At 39.9% G+C, this 23,892-nt stretch overlaps 1 long non-coding RNA gene across 1 annotated transcript in view; it reads left to right on the top strand.

Moving 5' to 3' along the window:
• Positions 1–9,458: 9,458 nt before the first annotated feature.
• Positions 9,459–23,892, top strand: part of LOC122688726 — a 38,722-nt gene continuing 24,288 nt past the window's right edge. Inside the window, exons 1-2 of the long non-coding RNA XR_006339556.1 lie at positions 9,459–9,569; positions 23,497–23,693. This is a non-coding gene — a long non-coding RNA (uncharacterized LOC122688726). The remainder of the gene's footprint in view (positions 9,570–23,496; positions 23,694–23,892) is intronic.

Below are 23,892 nucleotides of genomic sequence, written 5' to 3' on the forward strand. Positions count from 1 at the left end.
TTCTTACAGAGATGGAGGTAACAGACCACCTTACCTGTCTCCTGAGAAATTTGTATGCAGGAAGCTACAGTTAGAACAGACATGGAACAATGAATTGGTTCAAAATTGGGAAAGGAGTATGTAAAGGCTATATATTGTCACCCTGCTTATTTAGCTTAGATGCAGAGTACATGTGAAATGCCAGGCTGGGTGACGCACAAGCTGGAATCAAGATTACCAGGAGAAATATCAACAACCTCAGATATGCAGATATTACCACTCTAATGACAGAAAGCAAAAAGGAACTGAAGAGCCTCTTGATGAGGGTGAGAGAGGAGAGTGGAAAAGCTGGCTTGAAACTCAACATTCAAAAAATGAAGATCGTGGCATCCAGTCCCATTGTTTCATGGCAAATAGGTGGGAAAAAGTAGAGACAGTGACAGATTTTATTTTCTTGGGCTCCAAAATCAATTCAGACTGTGGCTGTAAACATGTAATTAATAGATGCTTGCTCCTTTGAAGGAAAGTTACAACAAACCTAGACATCATATTAAGAAGCAGAGACATCACTGCCAACAAAGGCAGTTAAAGCTGTGGTTTTTCCGGTAGTCATGTATGGATGTGAGAGTTGGACCATAAAGAAGGGTGAGCACTGAAGAACTGATGCTTTCAAATTGTGGTCCTGGAGAAGACTCTTGAGAGTCCCTTGGACTGCAAGGAGATCAAACCAGTCAATCCTACAGAAAATCAACCCCGAATATTCATTGGAAGTACTGACACTTAAGCTGAAGCTCCAATACTTTGGCCACCAGATGTGAAGAGCTGCCTCGCTAGAAAAGACTGGTGGCAGAAGACAAGATGGTTAGATAGCATCACTGACTCAATGGACATGAATCTGAGCAGACTCCAGGAGATAGTGAAGAACAGAGGAGCCTGGCATGCTGAAGTCCACGGGATTGCAAACAGTCAAGACAGGACTTAGTGACTGAACAGCAACAACAACAACAAATTCATCCAACTTGAGTTAAGTACTTAGAACCCAATGTTGGAAACTCAAGAGGAGTAAGATACAGACCCTGCTAATGTGTTGGAGTTGTTTTTGTTGCAGGCGATAGGAATCCAACTTAAACTAGCTTAAATAAAAAAGGAAATATATTGACCCATGTAACTAAAAAGTCTGTGTTAATTTCAGGCTTGACTGGATCAAGGGAGCTCAAATTATTTCATCAGGGCTCTTTTTTTCTCTATTCATCTCCACTCGTTTTTCCTCTCTTTGTGAGTTGGCCTCATTTTTTCTTACTAAAGATAGCTTCCTCCAATTTGACCTGAACAAATGGCCTTCAGAAACTCCGGCTAAGATCATTCTTAGATCTCAAAATAGCAGAATAGAGACCCTGTCTTCCTTAGAATCCGTATACCAAAAGTCAAGGAAGACTGATTATCTCTAGTTGGTCACACACCCATTTAACTGACCACTTTGACCAGAGCAATGGAATATCAAGTTGGCCAGGCTTAGGTTATATGCTTCACCCTCAGATGGGGAAGGTTCAACCTGATTATATAACATGAAATGTGTTTCCTACAAAGAGTGATGGATAGACAAAAGAAAAAAATAGATATTCTCTGTGGTAGCCAGCCTCAAAGATGACCCCAAATGATCCTTACTTATATCTGTGCATAATTTTCTACACTGTATTATGGTTTTCTTGTGTGATCAATAGAACCTTATAGAAGTGATGGTGGGTGACCTTCAAGGCTAGGTCATAAAAGAAATTGTAGTCTTATTCTTGCTCCCAGAATGGCTGCTCTGAAGAAAGGCAGACGCCATGTTGTAAGGATGCCCAAGCAGCCATATGAAAAGATCCAAGTAAAGAATAACAGAGGCCTTCTGCCAATAGCTGATACTGATTTGCTGGTCACTTAAGTTCGCCATCTGGAAAGTGGATTTTTCAGCCTCAGTCAAACCTTCAGGTGACTATAGCCCTGCCTAACACCTTGACTACTTCATGAAAGATTCAAGCCTGAGCCATCCAACTAAGCCACTTCTGAATCCTTGAACTGCAGATGTTGTAAGGTCTGTGAAGTGGAAAATGTTTATTGTTGTTTTGAACATTAAGTTTTGAGGAAATTTCTTACTCAGGAATAGGTAGCAAATACACGCACTACACTTGCTCTCAAGTAGCTCATTGCCCAGCCTAAAGTCATAGACACTTAAATGACTAATTTGTGAGTGGGAAAGAAAGACAGAGGACATAGAAAAGCCTCTGGTTGGGTGGCATCATCGAATCAATGGACAGAAGTTTGAGCAAGCTCTAGAAGATGGTGAAGGACTGGGAAGCCTGCTGTGCTGCAGTCCATGAAGTAGCAAAGAGTCAGACACAACTGAGTGACTGAACAACAGCAGCTATGAAATCTGACAGAGGAGGCCACATTTGAGCTGTGCTTCAAGGATGAATGTGAGAAGGAATGGAAACCCAGGCAAAGGGAATAGCACAAACAAAGGCCCTGGGACTTGAAAGTGAAAAATGCAAATAGTGTAGTTTCACTTAAGGTCATGGCTCATCAGAATCATAAGAAGGGATTAAAAAATAGATACTTAAATCCAACCCTTAGAGAATCTGATGATTAGGAAGCACTGGTTTGGGTTTCCAAAGTTGTTTTTGGTCCTTGGTTGGTTGGATAGCCGGTTGCTGTAGAGGTGTGACTCTGTAGAAATGTTTCTCAGTAGAATTTCTGGACCTCTCACAACAGAAAGCAGGAAACAGGCTCTTGGCCCACACCAATAGTAATGAAATAGAATATTTGTGATGGGGTAGAGTGGGGTCCAGGGATCTGCACATTAACAAACACTTTAGAAATTTTAGGCAAAGTATTACAAGTTTAAGAAATGGGTAAATTATTGAAAACTCAAAAAATAATTGTTTTATGGAAATAAGAAGAGTTTCAAGAAAGAGGTGGTAAATTCAAAACTGGATTTATATTCATGCTATAATGATGTGAAAAATACTTAAAAAGACTAGCAGGAAATATATCAAAATGACCTTGGTTGTATTATGGTACTAACATTGTAGATGATGGGCTTGTGTGTGTATGTCTCTGTGTTGTGTGTGTAGTACAGGTACATTATTTCCATAGCTTAAACAGTGATTTTCAGAAAGTTTAAGAAGCTGTGTTAATCATGTGGCAAAATCAAGTTGGACAAGGGTTGAAAAGAGGTCTTGGCCTTGGCAAGTGGGAGGCCACTGGAGACCTTTGGATGAGTGAATGGAAGCCAGATTACAATAGCTGGATTCAGAGAATGGGAATGAAGTGTAGGAGGGAGCCAGTATAGATCACTAGTTCAAGAAGTTTGGCAGCAAAGGCAAAATTTAAAATCAAACTGTTCTTTTTTTGAACTGATTATAAAAGTAATACTTGTTTATTATATATTAAAAAAAAAGCTGGGTAATACAGAACATTAAGAACAAAATAATAGTCACCCATAATCCTACCTACAACCCAGTGCCAAACCATGCTAAGAGTTTAGTATATTTACGGCATGAACTTTTCTCCTTTGTGGCAGTGATTTGAGATAGAAGGAATCATCCACATTATTCTCAGAGGAGGAAACCAAGGCTCAGAAAGTGACTTTCCTGAGGCACAAAGAGTTCATAACAAACTTTGGTACCCATAGTGCTTTGGCTTGAGTTTCCTGGTAGCTCTGCCCGACCCTGCAGGAGAATTAGTCAGTCAGCTTTTTTCTTGTGCCATATTGTGTCCTAAAGAGGTATTTCAGCCCCAGTTCCTCTAAAATTTCACTGCACCTATAGATTTATACACTTAAATCACTCACTAGGCCTGTCCTCTTTGGCAGTAGAGCCTGGGTCACCTTCATCTCAGGGTTCCCAAACCCTAGCACAGCATTTGACAGAATCTCTGCACAATACATGTTTCTAGAATGATGGGTGAGGCTTTGGTGTAGCAACTAATGCAGCTTTCATTCCCAGTATTTCCTGCTTCTCTGTAACATCTACCCCGTTCTGGCAGTAGTGAGAGTGTTTTATGCACAGATTGCCTCGGGGTAAGCATAACAGTAGAACCAGAGTCAAATTCTTGACTTTTGACTTTCAAATACCCAGGTGGGGTATAAACAACAGTTTTGGAAGACAGACCAAAAAGCTGTATTACCTACTCCCTGACTAAAAGTGAAGGAGAAAGGAAAGCCGAGGAAAAGTAAACAAGTGAGATAGCAGTGAGTGTTCCTATGAAAGGGGCCTAGGCTACCTCCCACCCTACTGAACCCCATTCCAGAATAGTTTGTGGAGTAGGTAAATCACCAGAATTCCCCTACCTTGATGTGGCAAAGGAGAGGAAATGACATAGTGGGAAAGAAATGGCCTCACGGAAAATTTAGACCAGCACACAGTCCAATAGAAATGTAATTTGAGCTACATATGTAATTTTGAGTGTTCTAGTAAGTCGGCTTCCCTGGTGGCTCAGACAGTAAAGAATCCACCTGATAATGCAGGAGACCCGGGTTCGATCCCTGGGTTGGGAAGATTGCCTGGAGAAGGGAATGGCTACCCACTTTTCCAGTAGTCATGTATGGATGTGAAAGTTGGACCATAAAGGAGGCTGAGTGCAGAAGAATTGATGCTTTTGAACTGTGGTGTTGGAGAAGACTCTTGAGAGTCCCTTGGACTGCAAGGAGATCCAACCAGTCCATCCTAAAGGAAATCAGTCCTGAATATTCATTGGAAGGACTGATGCTGAAGCTGAAGCTCCAATACTTTGGCCACCTGATGTGAATGGCCAACTCATTAGAAAAGGCTCTGATGCTGGGAAAGATTGAAGGCAGGAGAAGGGGACAACAAAGGATCAGATGGTTGGATGGCATCACCGACTCGATGGACATGAGTTTGAGTAAGCTCTGGAAGATGGTGAAGGACAGGAGAGCCTGGCATGCTGCAGTCCGCAGGGTCACAAAGGGTCGGACACAGCTGAGCGATTGAATAACAGCAACAACAACCCACTCCAGTACTCTTGCCTAGAGAATCCCAAAGACAGAGGAGCCTGGTGGGCTACAGTCCATGGGGTCGCAAAGAGTGAGACACGACTAAGTAACTAACCCTTCTGTCTTATCATATGTTCTAATAAGTAGCCACATTAAAGAATGTAAAAAGAAACTGGTGAAATTAATTTTAATAAATTATTTTATTTAACCTCAGATGCCTAAATATTATCAACATGTAATCAATAGAGAAATTATTAATGAGATATTTTGCATTTTTCCATGCCAAAGTTTTTGATTTTGGCCACGCCACACAGCATGTGGAATCTTAGTTCCCTGACCGGGGATGAAACCTATGCCCTCTGCACTGGATCCATGGAGTCTTCACCACTGAACCTCCAGGGAGGTCCCTGTGCTAAGGTTTTGAAGTCTAATGTGTACTTTATAGTCACAGCACACCTCAGTTTGTATTAGTCATATTTCAGTGAAATGTTCAGCAGCCACCTGTGGCTGGAGACTGCCAAATAGCACAGGTCAAGACAGACAAAAATGGCCCCATGGACTGCTGAATCCCATAGCTGAGAACTGGAGCCATAAAAAGTTTCTTGTATGCTCAAGAGTATCATAGACAAAGACCAAGCCGGCTCACCTAAGGAGATCTTGTTTTGTAATCAGTTTCTGGCAGGAAAAAGCTCTTTTGAAGGAAACCTTCTCTGCAGGAGGTTCCTTTTGTATTTCCACTAACCTTAAACCAGCCCCCCTCCCCCACAATGCTCTATTCATCTCCGGCCCTAGCACACCTTTCAAATCTTTTGATCACACAATACCTTGCCTAACCTGTTGGTTCTTTCTGTACATCAAAGAAATAGAAATGAAGAATAAATAATTAACAGATTACCAGATCTCTTCCCTGGATTCCTCTTCAGTAATTTCAAGAACAAACTGTGGGAATAAGATAGCATCTAAAGAAAACTCATAAGAAGTCGACAAGCTGCTCATAAGCCGACACACAGTCGGGGATGGTGATGCCTCTGACCCCCTGTCTCAATGATTAATTAAGATTTCTTCCTTTTTACCCTTTAAAAACTTTCATGGCTGCAGAATTTTCAGAGATAGTTTTGAGGGGACACTGAATCCGCCATATCCCCAGATTGCTGGCATTCTGATTAAAAACATCTTTCTTTTCTACCAGCATTGGCCTCTTGAGTATTGATTTTTGAGTGGTGAGTAGTTGGACTTGATTTGGTAAGATTCAGGCTGAGTGGAATATGATCTAGCACTACTCTGCTTGGGCTGAGTGGACAGAAGGCCATGCGAATGCTTCAGTGGATGCCATGAGAGATGGCAGTCAGGTACCCAAGACCCACCCCTCTACACATGTCCACATTCTATAAACCCCCAGCGACTTGGATGCCACCCTGGGGAAAGATGAAACCTCAACCTAGATCATGATTAAGATTCATTTGGTAGAATAGGGCAGAGCTCAGAATTCTGTATTGGTAAAGAAAGTTACACTTATTTAGTGGACTGAGTTTCAAAATCATTATAAAAAGAGTGATGAACATGCTAGAAATGAGGTTTTTGTAAGCCCTGTCTGCTGTTTTCTCATAGGCTGCCAGAAGATGATTTAAAGGAAGATGGTGACTTTTCAACAAGTCAGTCTCAAGGGAAAAAGGGGGAAGTATAGCTTTCTTCTTTGGCCACCTGATGTGAAGAGCTGACTCAATAGAAAAGACCCTGATGCTGGGAAAGATTGAAGGGGATGCCAGAGGACAAGATGGTTGGATGGCATTACCGACTCAAAAGACATTAGTCTGAACAAGCTCTGGGAGATGGTGAAGGACAGGGAAGCCTGGCATGCTGCAGTTCATGGGGTCACAATAAGTCGGACACGACTGAGTGACTGAACAACAACGATTGCACTCTTCTACTCAGAAGGTATTCGAGTGACATGACAACCAAATATAGTATATTGAAACATTATATTGATTGGGTCTGGATTAGAACAAATAAACCATAACAGGAGATTTTGAGAAAATTAGTGAAATTTGTATCTTGATTAGGTTATTAGAGGATTGCTAATTTGGATGACATTGTGGGAAAATGCCCTTATCTCTTAGATATGAATATTTAAAAATTAGAGATAAAATGTCAGGTTACTTGTAGACCAATATTCATAGCAGCCTTACTCCTAGTAGTTAAAAAAATGGGAACAACCTAAAAGTTTGTCAATTATGATGAATGTATAAATAAAATACGGAATATCTACACAATGGGATATTATTCAGACAAAGTATTGACTCATGCCACAACATGGATGAACTTTGAAAATATGCTAAATGAAGGAAGCCAATCACAAAAGGCTACATATTGTATGATTCCTCTTACGTAAAACATCTAGAATAGACAAATGTATTAAAAAAGACAGAAAGTAGATTAGTGGTTGCCTAGGGCTGGGGATATAGAAGGAAGTGGGGTTAACAGCTTAAAGATTCAAGATTTTCTTTTGGGATGATAAAAATGTTTTAAAATTGATTGTGGTAATGGGTTACACATATCTGTGAATATACTAAAAACATTGAATTGTGCACTCTAAATGGGTGAATTATATGGCATATGACTTCAGTTCAGTTCAGTTCATTTGCTCAGTTGTGTCCAGCTCTTTGCAACCACATGGACTGCAGCACACCAGGCCTTCCTGTCCATCACCAGCTCCCGGAGTTTACCCAAACTCATGTCCATTGAGTCGGTGATGCCATCCAACCATAAAGCTTCATTTACAAAGGAGGGAAAAAAGGGGAAAACAAAGTCATGCTCTACAATTTTGCTTAAAACAACTAAGAGAAAAAAGGAGCAAATATGGCAGACTTAACATTGTTAAACCTGGGTGCTAGATACATGAGGGTTTGTTCCACTATTCCCTCTACCTTTGTGTATATTTGAAATTAAACAAACAAAACAAAACTGGAGGATGGTAGTTCTCTCTGAACATCCATGCCTTTAAACATCCATTTGAGAAGACATTCTCTTGCCTTCATAACTGCAAAACAAAATGCAGAAAGAGAGCATCACCCCTTTTTGGGGACTGTATGAGGTGCAGGAGTGATATTATTTCCTTTTCTTTGCTATTGAGAAGCTCTCTGGGGAGCAAATATTTAGGTGATCATCAGAGAACTGGGCTATGGGGGCCACTGGTGGAAATGACCCCTCACACTTCCAGGCTACCACATAGCCACATGCAGGACCAGATCATGGAAAAGAAATGCAAAGAATGGAGATGGGTGGAGGAAGGAGAATTATAGTTGTGTCTAACTGTAAGAAAATTTCACTTACAAATATAAAATCCAAGAAAGCATATTGTGAGACGATTATTTGCTCTATAGAAATATTTCTAATGCTTTATGAAAACATAAAATTAAGTCTTTTTTTTCATGGTACAACATTGAAAATCAACTTGTGTGCATGCTCAGTTGTATCTGACTCTTTGTGACCCCATGTATAAGCCTGCCAGACTCTTCTGTCCATGGGATTGCCCAGGCAAGAATACTGGAGTGGACTGCCATGCTGTCCTACAGGGGAATCTTTCTGGTCCAGGGATCGATCCCATGTCTCTTGCCTCTCCTGTGCTGGTAGGTGGATTCTTTACCACTACCATTCTTTACCACTACCACCACCTGGCAAGCCTCGGAAATCAACTATACTTCAATAAAATAAAATAGAATAAAATAATTTTTTCAATAGGTAAATATATGCAAATACATGGGAAAAACCAAAAGTTGTATAGCACTATGTTCATTGTCCCACTTTTTGAATAATTAACTCATTTAATCCTAATTATAATCCCCATTTTACAGCTGAGACCCTTTAAGGTTGAAAACCCATACAACTACTAAAGGACAGGCCAAAGTTTCCAGGGTCACGCTCTTAAATGCTACACTTGACCGCCCCCCTCATAAGACACAAAAGGCTGGTCCCTTCCCCAGAGGACTCCACGGTTACCAGCTTCCTGGGGATCCTTCCAGAAGATAGGTAATTCTTTAGGAGGCTCATTCAAGCCCATTTTTCAATCAGCAGTTTGGAGGACGTATTCAGAGGCTCTCCTCCATCCACATGACTAGCTCTGACCCATTAACTGTGAAGTCCCTGAGGCCCCTGCAGAGAGGGACAGCCTGTTACATTGCCACCTGTAAGCCACAGACCCGCAAACAAGCGGCTTCTGATTTACGGGGCTTCTCCCTGCTGGTCCACAGAGCCGTTAATCTTCTGCCTCGGGGCAGAATTTGACAGCTCCCAAAGGTCCCCATGAAGTACTCTTTTCAAAGTGAAATTCTCAATCAAATAAACTTGAAACAGACTTGGTCTGGATCCAGGTACAGGCCCCCCCCACCCCATGCCCCCGGGCAGTCGTTGGCTACACTTCACTTCCTGGGTTTTTTGAGTCCTCTGGTGCAGGCTACTTTTTTCCTTCAATAAAACAGTGATTTAAAGCCTGCATTCTTCCTGTTCTAAAACTGTGCCAGGGCATAACCACTCTGTCTTCACCAAAGAGTACACAAAAATCAACCAGGACTCTGCACCCACCCTGGCTGTGGATTATCAGGTAAGTACTTTATCAGATTCTTGATCTGCTTTTTGAAAAATATTCTTTTACCTGATAAAAACTTTTTTCACTCTTCTTTTGTTTCTTCACTTGACATTTTATTTTGATTCTTTTTATGTTTCCCCTTGGATATTCAAATTATTCCTTTTCTTAAATGAATGCCGCCAGCTTCTCTCCACCTCTGCCAGGGACCTCAGTGATTTTCTGGTGGTGATAACAAAAAGGAAAGTTTTCTTTTCTCTCTGAAACCCTAACAACAACAAAAACAATCACAAAGGATGATATTTTGTGTGGCAGTGGCATGAAAATGTTTTCGTGAGAGGAGAAGGTGTCAAGTACATTTCTAACATCTCTACAGTTCATATTACCAATGATCAGAAGTCTCCTGTGGGGCACCTCATCCTTTTGTGCTCATTTTATCTCTGAGCATATTGATGTGGGATTCATTAATGCCATTTTGGTCTTTCTTTCCTCCTGGTACAAGTCAGGGGCTGTGCTTCCCTGCCCCTTTCGAAGTAAGGTGAGACTGTGAGACTTGCTTTGGCTAGCGGAATGTGAGAGGTAACACAAATCATTTCCCAGTGAAGTATGAAGTGAAATGAAGGTCGCTCAGTTGCAAAGTGTCTGACTCTTTGAGACCTCATGGACTATACAGTCCATGGAATTCTCCAAGCCAGAACACTGGAGTGGGTAGCCTTTTCCTTCTCCAGGGGATCTTCCCAACCCAGGGATCGAACCCAGGTCTCCCACACTGCAGGCAGATTCTTTACCAGCTGAGCTACAAGGGAAGCCCAAGAATACTGGAGTGGGTAGCCTATCCCTTCTCCAGCAGATCTTCCTGACCCAGGAATTGAACCAGGGTCTCCTGCATTGTGGATTCTTTACCAGCTGAGCTGTGAGGGAAGCCCCATCATTTCCCAGGGAAAACTTTAAAAGCCCATGTGTATGTCTCAGATTCCCATCCTGCTGCTGCAGTGGTTCTAGAAATTAGTGTTAAATAGAATCTCCACTGCTTCCCAGGTGGCGCTAGTGGCAAAGAACCTGCCTGCCAGTGCAGGAGACATGGGTTCCATGCCTGGTTCAGGAAGATCCCCTGGAGGAGGGCAGGGTAACCCACTCCAGTATTCTTGCCTGGAGAATCCCTTGGACAGAGAAGCCTGGCAGACTGCGGTCGGTAGTCTTGCAAAGAGTTGGATACTACTGAAGCAATTCAGCACAGCACACAGCACACGGTCTCCAGAGCCTGAGTCCTTGAGTGAAAGTCATCAAAAGACCCCCCTCACTGCAATGATTAGGGAAGAATCAACTTTCCTTATGCTGAGCCACTAAGGGTTGGGAGCGATTATCTGGTATAATCTAGCCCCTCTAGACATTTAATTTGAAACAACTATAAATAAGTAATAATGAGCCCTGTGGACTTTTGCCTCAACCTGTGAGGACAAAAACTAAGTCTGTTTTTCCGTCCAGTTGAGCAATCTCAGATAAACTAACAATTTGATTGATGCATTTAGCAAATATTAATTAAGGACCTAGTCTGTTCAAAGCACTATTAACAAAAGTAACAAAAACTTTATTTGATCATCAGTATTATTGATTTAAAAGACACTAAAATTTCAGATAATTCAAAACAACTTCGTATCTAGAAGGCTGTGTTTAGTGATTTTTATTGCAATTTCCCATTGCCGCTGAGCATTTTCCAGCTATAAAATTGTTAAAGGGTAGATTTCCCTCCAAAAGGTAAAATCATGACTCTCATGCAGATATAAAATAAGCATATGTTAAAGATTTTACTTAACTCATGATTCAGTGAAGAAACTGGAAATACATTATAACTGGTTAAAAGGAGAAATCAAAAGAACCACCATTTCATATGGAATAAAGGAATGTTGAAGTTAATTTACAAAAAGGACAGAAAATAGGAAATTTTCACTAGGATGTGGCGGGGGCAGGATGATTCAGCGATGTGGGGGAAGTCAGTTTAAACCACCACACCACAATTCCACCAAGGAATTTATTTGTATGACACTATAAAAATTATTTTATATTACTATCAAATATCTACAAATTCAGAGTTATGAAATAGCTCAAAGTCAGCAAAAGGTTAGAAATGATAAAGCAAAGGGTGTGTTCTAGACGATTCAGTTTCCATTAGAAATATTCATTAAGCTCTTTTCCTTATTCTCAATTTCCTTACAGATTGGATTCCCAAAATAAAAAAAAAAGATTAAAATAAGTATAATTAAAATGCTATTTACTCAGTGCTAGGCAATGTGCTAAGTTTTGCATACATCATCATTAGATGGATATTATCATTACTATTTTATAGATTGGATAACTGCGACTTAACTTGCCCAATAGCTCAATTTTTTGTTTGTTTGTTTTGCTCTCACCCAGTGGCTTGAGGGATCTGAATTTCCGTATCAGGCCCTCGGCAGTGAGAGCACAGAGTGCTAACCACTGGACCTCCAAGGAATTCCCTATTGCAAAATTCAAATGAAAGTCTGATTCCAAAGCTTTCAACAGTTTTTTTTTTTTTTAATATTTAAGATAATGACAAATTTTTAAAATAATTAATATATAGTAAAATTGACATTTTCATGGTATACAGTTCTAAGAGTTTTAACACATGTATAGATTCTCCTAACCACAATAACAATCAGGATACAGAATTTTCCCTCTCTTCTCCCCCCAAATCTTCTTGAGCGATTCCTTTGTAGTCACATCCTTCTGCCCCTGGCAACCAATGATTTGTTGTCTGTTGCTATGCTTTTGTCTTTTCAAGAATGTCAAATAAATGGAATCACACAGTTTGTAACCTTTAAAAGATTGGGGGAGGGTTGTGGTTAATTACAGATTCACAGAAAGTTGCAAAAATAGGACAGAGAAGTCCTGGTACACTTCAGCCAGTTACCCCAAAGGCTGACATCTTACATAACTATACATAACTTACAGTGCAATATCAAAACCAGGAGACTGACCTTGATATACTCTATAGTCCTCATTCCATGTCCATCAATTTAACATTCACTCATTGGTGGGTACCTGTACAGTTCTATACAATTTTATCTGTGTGTAGTTTTGTGTAAAGTGAAAGTGAAAGTCGGTCAGTTGTGTCCAACTCTTTGTGACCCCATGGACCATACAGTCCATGGAATTCTCTAGACCAGAATACTGGAGTGGGTAGCCTATCCCTTCTCCAGAGAATCTTCCCGACCCAGGAATCGAACTGCGGTCTCCTTCATTGAAGGCGGATTCTTTACCAACTGAGCTATCAGGGAAGCCCAGTTTTGTGTAACCGTCATCACAATCAAGATATGGAATTATTCCATCACTACAAAAATCCTTGTGCCATCCCCTTATAGTCATATCTTATGGGGTTAGATTTTAGAAGCCTTTCTTTATGTGTTCTCCATCCTTAAAAAAAAAAAGAAAACACTTTAAGGTAAACAATTCACTCCTTATTTAATACTGTAATATTTGTTTTTTACTGACATTATTTTTAGAAAGTTCAAAAAATTTCATATTTTTTCATAATAATTAGTGAAAAAATTTTTGTCACATAGAGAGATTTAAAGAGTGTTCCATCCCAGGTGTCATTTGTACTATGAAGGTCACCATTTGGAAACCTTGGATTCACCCAGGCATCAATGTGAACACAGTAGCCCATCACTTAAAATGAGTTCAAACTCTTTTACAGCTGTTGAGCCAAAGGTAGAACCTTAATCATTTTCCTCTTCAGTACTTTCTTAGAAAACAAATTTCATAAGAAAAAGTATGACATGTTAAACTACTAAAAATGTCATGCTTTGGTAGTACATAAAGTGAACTGTGGAAATGGAATAAAGCAAACTCATTTCAAAGTTAAATAAAACTTTTTTAGGGGAAAGTAATTTTCAAATCTGTGAAATCTCACTGCTTCCTCTGGGCTCTGTTTTCCCAACTAACGAGATTTACTCTTTTAGGGTAAGAATATCTGCAGATATTCCCATCTCCATTTTTTTTTCTATTGCTTATAAATTAAGACAAACTTTATTTTTAAAGAAGATTGCTGCCTTTGAATTACCAGAATACTATTTAACTATATTGATTTGTGGAAGACTCTGCTTGCTTACGGACCCCATCCATATTCTTTCTTGTGTGTTGTTTCTGCCATGGATTAATATTTGTTATAAACATAAGGATGGCTCCCATCCTTTACTCAAGTTCTCCCTCATACACTCTCTGGTGGGCTTAGCCTTCAGCTGTGATGGGATTTTTCTCCTAGAGCCTGGACAGAGACATTCCATTCAGTACTGATGGCATATGTTATCTGCAGAGCCTGAGCCTGGAATAATAAGGAAACTAAATACTAATGGGAGCGGGCAGGTAGAGGATGGTTTACTATTGACTCTTATATGTAGTCTCTTTTCTGTATAATTGGAATTAAAACCCGAGGTGTGGGCGATTTTCAGAGATGTCAGTTAATCGTTACTATGGGGTCACAAAGAGTCAGACATGACTTAGCTGCTGAGCACAGGCACACACGATTAGATAAGGGCTTCCCTCGTGGCTCAGTGATAAAGAGTCTGCCTTCTAGCGCAAGAGACGCAGGAGACTCCGTTTCCATCCCTGGGTTGAGAAGATCCCCTGGAGCAGGAAATGGCAACCCACTCCAGTATTCTTGTCTGGAAAATTCCATGGACAGTGGAGCCTGGTGTGCTACAGTCCATGGGGTCACAAGAGTCAAACGCAAACGAGCCTGCACTCATGAGCGTGGGTATTCTATGACTGGATAAATATATCGTCTGTGGTTCCTGGTGAATGGCTTTGCCATGAGGTCTGCAAACGTGGCTAATAATGAGAAAAGTAGGACACAGAGGTACCTCTTTCCTATAAGAGAACTAGTTTCCATTTGCCCCTCCAGACTGACTCTCTATTCTTCTCCTCACCTAGGGTGCCAGATTCAGCAAACAAAAATACAGCATGAAGAGTGAGGTCAGGTGTTTTCCCTTTCTGGTTGCAGAAGCTCGGCTGTGTCACTCTGCCAAGGCATGGCTCCCACAGGTGCCCTGGCTTACAGCTAGAGTTGCTCTCTGGGTCCAGTGACTGTTCTCTTTTCTGATCTCGGGGCTTTAAAGGTGGTCATCGCTCTCTGTGTTGCAAGCCCTTAATACTCATCATGCCTTTTTGGTTTCCCTTAACCCTCACACCACTGAAAATGGTCCCTTCATTAAATTCACCTCAGTTCCCCCACTTGAAAGTGCCATCTGTTTCCTGTCAGGACTCTGACTGATACAAAGTAGTTCTGATTAGAGGAGAATACATCTCATGCTTTGTAAAAAGATAAATTGCAAATTGAACCATAGATTTATATAACATAGCTTTATGTCTGTGTGTCTGTGGGCTTGCATAGCTTCAAGGATGCGTTAGCTTAATTATGGTGCATCTTTAGATGAAGTTGAATCCTAATATCTCAGATTCTGGATGCATTGGACATGGTTCTATTCATCCACTGTTAGAACTCAACAGTGAAGATTTCTATGTATATAAAATGGTCCTTTTGATTTCTCCCTTACATATCAAATGTCAAATATGATTATTTGAGGTTTATGCAATTCTAGTCACTTAATTTACTTACCTTTCAAGAAGATAAATGTGTGTGTATATATATATGTCTGTGTGTATAAGGTTTAAAAAAGAGAGTATTTAAATAAATTATGATAAATTTATACTCTTGAATATTATATAGTTATTAGAAAGAATGAGTTAGGACTATAGGTACTAATATGGAAATAGTTCCAAGACATTTTATTAAGTGACGAAACCAAGACTAGAACAAAAAAATACAGAACAATCAAATAGTTTGTGTATGTATAATCATCAAGAATTAAGTTGGGGAGGGTGTGTATACCAGACCACAGACAGATACTGCCTTGGGAGAAAGGAGGGCTTGGAAGAATGGTGTTTTTGCGTTTTGTTCTCTATACTTAATGTGAAGGATCTATTGCAACATGTGTTTTGAGTTAATCTATGCTTTTTCCTGGGGCTCCCCTGGTGGCCGAATTCACTTGTCAATGCAGGAGACGTGGGTTCAATCCCTGGGCCAGGAAGATGCCCTGGAGAAGGAAATGGCAACTCATTCCAGTATTCTTGCCTGGGAAATCCCATGGACAGAAGAGCCTGGCAGGCTACAATATGTGAGGTTGCAAGAAATTGATATGACTTAGCAACTAAACAACAACAATAGCAACACTTTTTCCTAAAATCTCACCCAAATGACAGTAAAGACATTAAGAGGTAGTACAGGGGCAATAGAGCACGAAGAGGATTAGCGATATCGGTAGAATTTTGGAAGGTTAAAGTGGAGGATAAGCAGTAACTGAATTATCAGGATGGTGAAAACTGAAGCTTATGTTTCTGCAGAGGTAGTCACCAGTGAGAAGCAAACTGATTTATGGCCCAGAATACCCAAGAGACTCAGAAATTAGAGACATCATGTACTTTCAGGAGGGGCAAGATGTGAGATGAACATAGGAAAATTAGTTGAGAGTTTGCACAAGGAGCAAGTAGACCCCTTGAACTTCTACCCCACCCCTGATGTCCAGAGATTACAGCACCCCCCCACCCTCCACCTCATCAGGAAATGGGAGGCTTGATCCATGAAGAGATGATGCCAAAGAGACTCTGGCCTCAGGGATGATGACAGGCACAACTGAAAGGGATGAGGCACCAGACACAAAATAGTGGGATTGAGAGAAAGATTACACACTGCACAGTGAAACCCACGCCTTCTCCCGACCTCAGTCCCCAGAATGCTGGCAAGGAAATTTACACCCCTCAGTCAGTAGACTGGATAATTTTTCCTTGGAGAAGTTCCAAGAAAAAAGACCTATTGACATTTAGGGTTGTCCAGTAAAATGTCCAAGTTCCACTTGATTACCCTACGGTGAAACTCACCATTCAGCAAGCCCCATTCATGTTCCTAGAGCTTTCAATCAGCCTTTTAGCACCTCATGCTTAATATGAACTGGCAGACTTTTTGAGGAAAGCCTGTGACATGAAAAAATGGGGACAAAATGAGAAGAGAAAAGGAACTCAGAGGAATAAAGACAATGCAAAGAACAGAAGGAAACTCCAAATGACTAACATCCTCTGAAACAGAAGTGATGATACCACATCCTTGAAATGAAAACAGGATGATAAGACAATGGAATATATAAAGAACAAGAAAAAGCTGTTGAAATTAAAAATATGTTGACTTAAGTCAAAAATTCAATAGAGGGTTAAAAGACAAAGTTGAAGAATCCCTGAAAAGCAGAATAGCAGCAACAACAACAAAAAAACTACAAAAAGAAAGAAAACTAGAGAGATTCAGTATCTGATTATAGGGATTGCAGAAAGAAAACAAAAGCAGCAGAAATTGTCAGCTATTGTATCAGTCTGGATTCTCCAGAGAAACAGAATCAATGGTGTATATATTTCTATTTATATAAATTCAATGTATTTATTATAAGGAATCAGTTTACTTATTGATTATGAGGCCAGCACATCCCCAGATCTGCAATCAGTAAACTGGAGACCAGGAAAGTCAATGGTGTATTTGCAGTTCAAGCCTGAGTCCAGAGGCAGGAGAAGACTGATTTCCCATGTGGAAGACTAGCAGAGAAAGTGAATTCTCTCTTACTCAGCCTTTTTTTTTTTCCCCCTATTCAGGGTTTCAGTGAATTGAAAGAGGCCTACCCCGCACTGGAGGACAATTGCTTTACTCACTGATTGAAATGTTAATCTCATCTAGAAACACTCAGGCACACCCAGAATAATGTTTACCCAGCTATCTGGGCACCCTGTGGCCCTGTCAAGCTGACACATAAAGTTAACCATCCCAGACACGATACCGGAACATATTCCAGAATAAAGAATATGACAGGTCCCAATGAAAATGAGAAATGAAAATGATCCATATCAAGGCACGTCACTGAAAAACCCTCCATCATTAGGGATAGTAAGAATCTAAAAGTTTCCAGAAAGAAAAAGAAAGGCCAAAAGAAACTAGAATAGCATCAGACTCTCAACAACATTAGTAGTCACAAGCTATTGCAGCAGTGTCTTCAAAATTCTGCAAGAAAAATTCTTACATAGTAGGAAATGAGTAGATAATGTCTAAAATTGCATGAAGTTATTAGCAAAACTATGGAGTTAAATATAAGAAGAGAAACTGCTAGCTTGGTTAGAAGTTGCCTCTGCCTTTGAGGAATCTACTTCTGGGGCTGAGTAGTTTTGTTGTTTATTACTTTATTATTTTTTTTATAGTAGACTTTCTTCATTTTAATAGGCAAAACTTGACCAATAAACAAGATATAGTATTACAAATAAAATACTACTGAAAGCAAAGTTGCTCAGTCGTGTCCGACTCTTTGCAACCCCATGGACTGTAGCCTACCAGTCTCCTCCATCCATGGAATTTTCCAGGCAAGAGTACTGGAGTGGGTTGCCTTGTTTATTACTTTAAATGTTGTAAGTATTTGACTTTTCAAATCTTGGCTGGGTATATTTTTGATTGCCAAACATATTTTTATGACCCAAATGAATTGTATATATGGTAATATAAAACATTTTATCTTAAAGGTTTTTTTTTAATCTTTCTGGAATAGGCTGGGTCTGGACAATTAAGTTATGACCAACCTAGACAGCATATTAAGAAGCAGAGACATTACTTTGCTGACAAAGCTCCATCTAGTCAAAGCTATGGTTTTTCCAGTAGTCATGTATGGATGTGAGAGTTGGACAATAAAGAAAGCCGAGCACCAAAGAATTGATGCTTTTGAACTGTGGTGTTGGAGAAGACTCTTGAGAGTCCCTTGAACTACAAGGTGATCCAACCAGTCCATCCTAAAGATCAGTCCTGAATATTCATTGGAAGGACTGATGCTGAAGCTGAAACTCGAATAGTTTGGCCACCTGATGCGAAGAACTGACTCATTGGAAAAGACCCTGATGCTGGGAAAGAATGAAGGCAGGAGGAGAAGGGATGACAGAGAATGACATGATTGGATGGTATCACCACTCAATGGACATGAGTTTGAGTAAACTTCCGGAAGTTGGTGATGGGCAGGGAGGTCTGGTGTGCTGCAGTCCATGGGGTCACAAAGAGTTGGACACAACTGAGCAATTGAACTGAACTGAACTGAGACAATTAAGATATCTTGATGTTAATTACCTCTAGTTATTAATCACTGTTTTCCCTTAATTCAAATGGCTAAATGCATTAGGGCATGTACTTTATTATATTTTTTAGAAAATATTTCTATCAGAGTAAAATATTTTCTATTGTACGGGATGAAAAAAATTTTTTTCCTTCTACTCTTCTAAGTTCTCTGTTGGGGCTCTGTAACAAAAGACAGATTAACAAGAGAAAGCTTTCAGATTTTATTCAGTATAAGTTTTATGTGACACAAGAGTCTTCACAAGAAAATGAAGACCCTCAGGAAACAGTTAAACCTGAGTGTTTTTTATACTAGCTTTGATGAAGAATGCAAAGTCACAGAAAAATGTGATAGGACAAAAGGGCAAGAGCTGAGAGTACCAAACTGAGGGCAACTTAGCAAGGAGGCCTGTTTGTTCAGATTCCTCTCAGTGTCCCTCCTTTTCTCTGGAAAGTGGGAGATCACATCTCACAGGAGGGTCTTTTGACCTTCCTCCAGGGAGAAGGGAAGGTCAGAGACTCCTTCCCACACCTGCCATTTCTCAAATTCCTTCAGCTTGAAATATTCAGTGTTCCAAGGTGCCATATTTGGGGGGTAGCATGTTCTTAACTCTGTCACTATCATAAATTAAATATGTTAACTCTTTGCGAAATACTGTTGCTAGGAATTTTTATGTAGAATCAGACGATTCTGTAATTTTATTTTACTCTTTTTACCTACAGTTTCTATTACATTCTCTTAATAATCATCAAAGGGAACAGCCCTAGATTAATACTTTAAAAGTTAATGAATTATTCAGACATATTCTTTTGAGATATTTATATATATCCTCTCACATAATTTCCTTTTTCTAATCAGGGTAGAAGTATTAATATCCAATCTGTGTATCTTGGCTTGAATTTCTTTAAATTATCTTTACATAAGCAATGCTCTTAAAATAAACATGTAGTTCTATAGAAAACAATCTAGAGGAATATTTAGCGAAAAACTAACATTGGATAGCTGGGAAGTAGAATTGGGGAGAAATTTCTAAGATGTTTTACAGCCTTTGTGTGTTATTTTTACAATCAGAATATATTTGTGCATGTGTATGTGTGTATGCATTATATGTAAGATAAAATGAGAGGCTTTACCTAGCAGTTTTGGCCTCTATTGCAATTCTCTATTATTTTTACCTTCATCATAAAGGGATTTTACTGGCACAAACCTAAAAGATATTCTGTTGAACTTCACATGACATTTTAGGATTTGGTTTAGCCGCTTTGAGCAAATGACTGTAAACTGAGGTGAGGCGAACAAAGGCAATTGCCCTGCTTTAAACTGTTAGATCCAAATTGGATTCAACATGTTAGTGGTACAGCCAGGAATACCTAAGCTAGGCTAGTAGGCAGTCACTTGTCAGTCCACAATCAGTCAACAGAAAATACATGTGCATGGGAAATGAACTTTATAGATTTAAAAAAAACAATATGGATAAATTATAATGATTATATATTAATTAATAGATAGAATACATTTCAATTTTTTCCTCCTTTCCTTGTTAGGCCATTTTATGTTGACCAAAAAATTACAAGTAACAGAATTTCAACTTTCTGCTGTTGCCCTTCTGGAGTGGGAAACATTTTCTTTCAAATTAGCCCTTCCTGCTTGAGAAGACCTTGACTGGATCAATTCTTTATTTTTTAATTTCTAGGATAAACAACAAAAGGATTATTGGTCTTTATTCTCTAGTTTCTATATTATTATTCCAGTCCTTAGCATGAACTTAGAGACTCTGCAGGTAATTCATGGTAGAATTAGGAATAGAACTATCTGATAGTCTTTGCTTTTGTCAAAGATGAGTAGGCAAGATATTGGAGTGGGTTGCCATTTCCTTCTCCAGGGGATCTTCCTGACCCAAGGGTTGAACCTGCATCTCCTGATTGGCAGGTGGATTCTTTACCACTGAACCACCTGGGAAGACCAGATAATATGGTAAATGTACATTAAACACTGGAAGGACTGATGCTGAAGTTGAAACTCCAATACTTTGGTCACCTGATGCAAAGAACTGACTCACTGGAAAAGACCCTGGGATGCTGGGAAAGATTGAGGGCAGAAGGAGAAGGGGACGACAGAGGATGAGATGGTTGGATGGCTTCACCAACTCGATGGACATGAATTTGAGTAGGCTTTGGGCATTGGTGAGGGACAGGGAAGCCTGGTGTGCTGCAGTCCATGGGGTCGCAAAGAGTTGGACACGACTGAGTGTCTGAACTGAACTAATATTAAACATTTAAGAAACTGATGCTCTGTTTTCCAAAGTGACTGTTCCATTTTGTGTTCTCACAAGCAATATGTGAATTCCAGTTGCTCCACATCCCTCTTAGCACTTGGTATTACTGGGGTTTTTATTTGGGTTATTCTGGCTTTAATTTGCATTTCTCTAATGACTAATGATGCTGAGCATCCTTTTTTAGTGCTTAGTTACTATCCATCTCTTTTCTTTGATGAAGTATCCAAATTTGCTGCCCATTTTTAAAAATTGGCTTGTTTTATTTATTGAGTTGTAGTGTCATTGTTTTAAATAAAATATTCTGAATAGATAATACATTCACACGGTTGAAAAACCAAAAGTGACTTAAAAAGTCATTCATTGGGACTTCCCTGGTAGTCGAGTGGTTGAGACTCTGCCTTCCAATGCAGGGGATATGGGCTCAATCTCTGGTCAGGAAGCTTAGATTCCACATGTCTTGCTGCTAAAACATCAGAACATAAACAATAGAAGCAACATTGTAACAAATTCAATAAAGACTTTAAAAATGGTACACATCAAAAAAAATCTATTTTAAAAAAAGTTTTTAAAAAAATTCATTCATCAGAATGTACCCATCTTTGTCTCCATTAACCTTTTAGAGAATACTTTCATTAATTTGTGTTTCCTTCCAGAGTTTCAGTAAATATAAATGCATATGCTATGTCCTGTCCATTCTTGCACTAGAAATAACATATATACACTGTTCAGCACTAATATATCCTGAAGAGCATTGTCAGATGGTATTCTTTTTATAGTCACGTGGTTCTATTGTGGGGATGAGGAGCAGCTTATTTCCAATTATATCTCTGTAAAGAACACTACAATTAATAACCTTGTACACAAGTCCTTTGATATGTGTGCAGTTCTCTTGGTAGGATATATTCCAGTAGTGATTTTCAGATTACTATTTCTTAAAGCATGGACTTCCTTAACTCCTATGTAAATTCCCTCTGTTCATTTCAGCTCAACTCAAAGGGCTGTGTAAACCCCATTCATAAAGAAGAAAATCAGTGTGTGTGGTGTGTGGGTATAGGATGGTGTGTGTGTTTGCATACATGTGTGTGTGCTGGTGTGTTGTGTTGGTGGGGAGGTGGTGTCGTGTGGGGGTGTAGGTGTGTGTGTAGGGGTGTGTGTATGTAGGGAGGATGGGATGCACGTTTGTGATGTGTGTGTATGTTGTGTGTGGGTGATATATGTGCGTGGGAGTGGTATGTATATAGGGAGAATGGTATGTGTGTGTGTGTGGTGTTGTGTTTGTATGTGTTGTATGGTGTGTGTGAATGTAGGTGCTGTGTGTGTATGTGAGATATTGTATAAGATATTGTATAATTTTTGTGTCTGTGTGAGGTGGTTTTGGGGTGTATTGTGTGTTTGGAGGCTGATGTATGTGTATGGAAGGTGGTGTGGTATGTGTGTGGTGGTATGTGTATGGGGTATTGTTTGGGGCATGTTGTGTCTGGGGGTGTTACATGTGGGTGCGGGTATTGTGTGTATGTGGGGTGTTGGGTATTTTGTGTATGTGTGGGAGGGCATTGTATAGGGGGGTGTTGTGTTTGTGGGTGGTGGTGGTGTGTGTGTGTAGCACGTGTGGAGGAATGGGTGGGTGTGTGTAGGTTACAAGTTGGGAGCTCCTCATGATTTCGACTCTCCCTGACAGGAAAGGTGCAGGAAGAGGGCTGTGAGGAGCTGCCAAGCTCCACCAAGTCCTCTCCTGATTGTGACTGAACCCTGCTTGCTCTTTCCTCTCCATTTATTTATAGCAGTTATCTCATGCTTATATCTGGGCCTTTTGCTTCTGATCTCAGACTAAAGAAAGCTTTTTTTCTGATCTGCGTTTCAGTCTCACCAGCGATTTATGGAGTTGGCTCTTCGTAAGTTTTTCTTTTGATCATCGTTCACCCTCAGTTAATTTGCTCTGGTGAAGAGCAAACTCTTGGGAGGAGATTAGTGAGAAGAAGGACTGCGTTTAGTTTTTATCAAATGAAGTGTTTCTGAATTTGATCACTCACTTCTCACTCAAGGGGAAATTTAGGAAGTAGTAGTAACCTCTTTGATATTTAACAATCTCATTGATGGTCTCTGTTATTTATGTCTTAAAGGGCCACCCTGACTTTAAGTACTGATTACTCATTTAAACCCTAGTCATAAGCTAAAAGCAGAAGTTGAATGCACAGCACAACCACTAACCAGACTGCCTTCTGGTTCTAAATTTAACTGGTGTCTTAGCTTTAGCATTAAGGAGACCTAAGTTTGGCTTGCATATTCACATACAGGTATTGCAGCACCTGGGACACTGGTTGTTGATTAGAAAGAGGCAATTGTGAAAGTGATGTCAGAGAGATTTGCTCAGGCATGTTTCACTAGGTCACCTCTCCTGCACAGTTATTTTCAGAACCAAACGCTGCAAATAGAGACCATAACATTTTTCTTTCTACATTGTTTATTTCAGGAGACATGGGAACCATCACGAAGAAGATTCATAGGCTGAAAATGTAAACCCTGAAAGGCTGTTTTGTTTGAGTTAATGAAGATGTGATTTTGTAGTCTCCTCTTCCCCATCTCACCTCTGCCCTGAGAAAATGGCAGACCCTGAAATTTATGGGAATTCTGACCTAAAGGGCCAGGAAGTGCAGGAGACTGAAGAAGGTGAGTAGAAGGGAGATTGGCCCCTGGTGGGGCACATTTCCCAGGAGAGAAAACAATATTACTCACAGCTGTAGATTTTTAAACTTGCAAAGATTTGTTACTCCTCTTGAAATAACCACAGGCATGTGGAAGACACTAGATGTCACTTAAGTGATTTCCCTTCCCTTCCAAGTTTGAAGGCTGATAACCTCTCATTTTA

This window comes from Cervus elaphus, chromosome 33 (genome assembly GCF_910594005.1).
Source record: "Cervus elaphus chromosome 33, mCerEla1.1, whole genome shotgun sequence".
NCBI classification, from domain to species: domain Eukaryota; kingdom Metazoa; phylum Chordata; class Mammalia; order Artiodactyla; family Cervidae; genus Cervus; species Cervus elaphus.